We start from the raw sequence: 4498 nt of genomic DNA, 5'->3' as shown, positions 1-4498 counted from the left end.
GGGAATGGGAGTGATGACGCCTCCGCCACAGATGCGGCCACCATCACCACCTGCACAATATAATCTGCAGGAAAGGCAGCAGACTTGGCGAGCTCAGCAAATTAGGAACCTCCCAACAAGAGCTGTAACATCTCAGGAGGAGTCGTGTGTCATCTGCATGACGGATTATGAGACCGGAGAGGGAGTCACAGTGCTACCATGCAATCATTGTTTCCATCAGGGTTGCATCTCTACCTGGCTCAACTCCAACCTTCGCTGACCCCTGTGTCGCAACCACTGCTTCCTTCTAAAATTCAGTGGAACATCTTAAATGTTCAAGGAAGAAGTTAAGAGTTTGGCAGTGACACTAGAAGAGTCCATCTTGTACGTCAGCCCAGGTAAGAGAGAACATATAGATTACATCTGCATTCATTACAATTGGTAAAAAAAAATAATTCACCTTTACTTCTGTTCTGTCTTTTCTTTAGTTTACCATCAGCTTTGGGAAACATCGGACCAGTACTGAGTTCTCAGATGAGGATCAATGAAATAGCGGTCTTCTTTCTGTGATATTATTGAGACACTGAAGAAGAAACCTGCTCCTGCACATGACGATTTTCAGATGAACCCCCTTCTCTCTTTTCTGTGAGGAGATTTTGAGGACGCTCTGGAAAGTAGATAGAGAGGAAACCAGGCTCTCCAATATAAGCCGAAAGTTAGAAGTTTATTACAACAATCATCAGCAAACGTCTGTGTGCAATGGGCCAACGTTTAGGTCACATGACCTTGTTCATATATATATATATATATATATATATATACATTAAAGAATGTTATACCAATTATATTGATTCCGTGTCTTTCACCTTATTTGCATGGTATGCATACTGGGAACTCCATAACATTGTGCTCAGAGCAGGTGGATTGATGATAAATGTCTATTCTAAAAAAAAAAGTTGTACAAACGTCAAAAAGAATGAACATATGTACTGAAATGTCAAAGGGACTTGCTGTGCATATGATCCGTCTGTTGTCACTTCTTTTAGCTTCTTCAGGCTTCAAAAGCTGTGAAGAGGCTAAAAGAAGCGATTGGTCTTTTCTTCTAGAAGCTTCTGCTTGGAAGTCGCGACTATTTTATATAAACTGATTTCGCAGTGAAACTGCCGCAAAAAAACGAACACAAAGACATCGCAAAAGACACTTCAGGTAAAACTCGATGGACACCATGATGAGGATATCTGGCTGAGTGTCTACTGATCACTGCTTGTAACCCCTTTTTCTCCATAGGGATAGTGTAGTGATAGACGGGTGGGATATAAGTATTAATGTATGTATGTTTTTAGTTCAAGTGGGTGGGAAGTATAATTAGGTAATTGGGAATTAATCGTATATTAGTACTTTGTGCTATTGTTATTAGTGTGTACTGTGTTAGTGTGGTGATTAGTAGTATATTAACAGTAGACTTGTGTGTAATAAATATCCTTTATTCATACACGGTTTTGTCTCAGTTAGAATATAGCAATTAACACAAGTGTCCCAGGTAAGTCACTGCATACCACTTCAACAATAAATATAATCCCACAGCTGCAATATTAAAATCAAATTATAGACACAGAATAGAAATATGCGCAGAAATAAAGCATCAGAAATGTATTTGATAATGCTTTGATTTGAGAGTCTTCAGTGGTTGATTCCTTTTAATGGCTAACTGAAAAGATAGTAACAAATTGCAAGCTTTTGAGACTACTCAGGTCTCTTCATCAGGCTAGTATACCACAAAATCTGAAGAGTCACATATTTATTCACAATAAGACACAGAAATAATGCAATAGATGCGACAGGTGACGGAAAGCAGAGTTATTATGGGAGAGATAAACAGTTCTGGCTATAAATATTTTAACAGTTAATAGATAAGGAGTGTGAAGGTTTTATTGTCCTGTGACTAGGTCTAGTGTTATGATGGCCTCACAAGTCTGAGGGGCACATTCCTTAGTTGATGTAAAATGACATAAATCAATGCGACACATTCATTCCTGCTCTGAAAGTGTTAAAGGTCACCATTAGTTTATATTCTGAGATTCTTCTTTCTCTTCGAGATTTGAAATGACCTTTTAATACCAGTAATTTCATGTCTTTTATGCTATGATCAGGGGAGCAAAAATGCTTGGCTACAGGTAGATCTATTCTTTTTTCTTTTATTGTGTGGCGATGATGATTCATTCTTGTCCTAAGTTTTTGCCCTGTCTTCCCTACATAAAGACCCCCAGCTGGACATTTGGTACATATAATTAAGTACACTACGTTAGATGTGATACAGCTGAACGTACCTGGGATCTTATAGTCCTGATGTGAGTTGGGTATCATCATCTTGTCTGTGGTCATTATAAACGGACAGGTTTTACATTTTTTCTGGTTGCAAGGAAAGGTACCTGTAGCTGGAGGAGATGACAGAAAGCTTCTGACAATGATGCTTCTTAGATTTGGTGGCTGCCTGAAACACAGAAGTGGGGGGTCTGGAAATATGGATTGTAATCGGGCAACTTTTTGTAGTAAGGGTTGTAGTTTCCGTGTAGCTCTCCTTAGCGCCTCCAGATTTGAATTGTAGATGACTACTAGAGGCACCCGGTTGCTTTCTTGTTTGGTTTTGTAATGTAGGAGGTGATTCCTTGGTATTCTGGTGGCTCTTGTAATCTGGTTTATTCTCAATTGTTCTTGGATGGTGGCCCTGATTCAAAAAGGTCTTTCTGAGACCATGAAGGTGCTTGTCTCTATCCATAGGGTTGGAACATATCCGATTGTATCTGATGGCTTGTCTGTAAACAATTTAAGGTATGTAGGACGGTCGATTGGTTTCCGGTACAAGGATGTCTCTATTTCATTGTTCTGTAGCTTGATGATGGTCTCCAAAAAGTTAATTTCAGTACAGGAGTAGTTGAGTGTTAGGTTGATGGTGGGATGAAATCGATTAAAGTGTTCATGGAACGTCTTCAGCTGTTGCTCAGACCCCGTCCAGATGATTAAAATATCGTCAATGAAACGATAGTAGGCCAGAGGCCTGATGGGACATGAGGACAAAAAGTCACTTTCAATCTAGGCCATGAAAAGATTTGCGCACTGTGGATCCATTTTACTTCCCATCGTTGTACCAGTTTCCTGTAGATATATGTTGTTATCAAATTCAATGTAATTGTGGGTGAGGATGAATTCTGTAAGTTTGACCACAGAATCAGCAACAATTCCTGTATTTTCTATGAAGATTTTGCAGGCATTTAATCCATCCTGATGTGGGATGTTAGAATACAAAGATTCCTCATCCATGGTGGCCAGGATGGATCCTTCTGGTAGAGGACCTATTGCTGCTAGTTTATTCAGTAGGTCTGTTGTGTCCTGAATGTAGCTGGGTGTAATCTTTACCAGTGGTTTAAGAACACACTCTATTCTATTAATTTGATAATGCTAAAATCAATAAAACAACATATAAACATAGCAGGGAAGGGAAACCGTTAACCAATCCACATATAGAAGAGCCTAATGCTATTTGAAAATAAGCTATGACTCCAGGTGATCACTAATTAAACCACGCAGATATATAACCCCACGTCTGAGGTGCATTGTGCTGGAGAAAAGAAACCTAATAAATCAAGGTTTTCCATGGAGAAGTCTTTTGGCATAAAACAGTAAACATGAATCAAATAAAACACAGATTATAGGGACTAGCCCGTCGTAAAGTGCACAGTGCAATGCTTGGAGGCTTTGAATCCCGGTAGTACTGATTTGAAAGGAGTTGTCACTTAGAACTTACTGTTAGTAGACAGATCTACATGTGTATGCACCCCCTGACAACGCCGTTTCACCAGTGCTTCTTCCAAGGGGCGTTAACTAGGGAGGGGACAGTGTTCCTTATATATACAGCCATTAATCAAAGTTTTTAGCCTTATATCCAATTGTTGCCATGGGTGGAAGGCGGCACATGAAGCATTCCTCAGTAACTCATAGATGTAAAAGGTGACTTCAGGATTGTGCGCTTGGAACACATACGTGGCACGCACACTGTTCCGAGTGCGCAAGGCCGGAAGACACTGAGTGCCATGAATGCGCATGCGCACAAGCCCAAGGAAAGGAAGTAAGTAAAGTGTGCGGCTAGCAAATACCGCTAGGTGTACAAAAGATGGGGGAGCCCGGATCGCTATTGGACAGGACTCATATCACATCGTGGGTAAAGGAGGTGGAAAACGTAATACATAATACATAGTAATCCTAATAAACGCTTGAACCTGGTATATAAGTCAGATGGAATTAGAAGCTACAAGAGAGAGGACAGATGAAATAACCTATTACTAATGACAGCAATGATGTTAGACATAATACCATAAGCACTGTGGGTGAATAAGTGCGGAGCAAGTGCACGAGTGTACTAAGAGATACATAAAAAAGTGAATAATAAAAAGGGTTAACCTGTTACAATAATAACAGCAATAATATTGAACATAAATGCCATAAGCACTAACAATGAATACGT

Source organism: Phyllobates terribilis, unplaced genomic scaffold, assembly GCF_046119375.1.
Source record: "Phyllobates terribilis strain yellow unplaced genomic scaffold, ASM4611937v1 Scaffold_587__1_contigs__length_1013667, whole genome shotgun sequence".
In the NCBI taxonomy this organism is placed as follows: Eukaryota; Metazoa; Chordata; class Amphibia; order Anura; family Dendrobatidae; genus Phyllobates; species Phyllobates terribilis.
Note: the sequence above shows the minus strand (reverse complement) of the source record.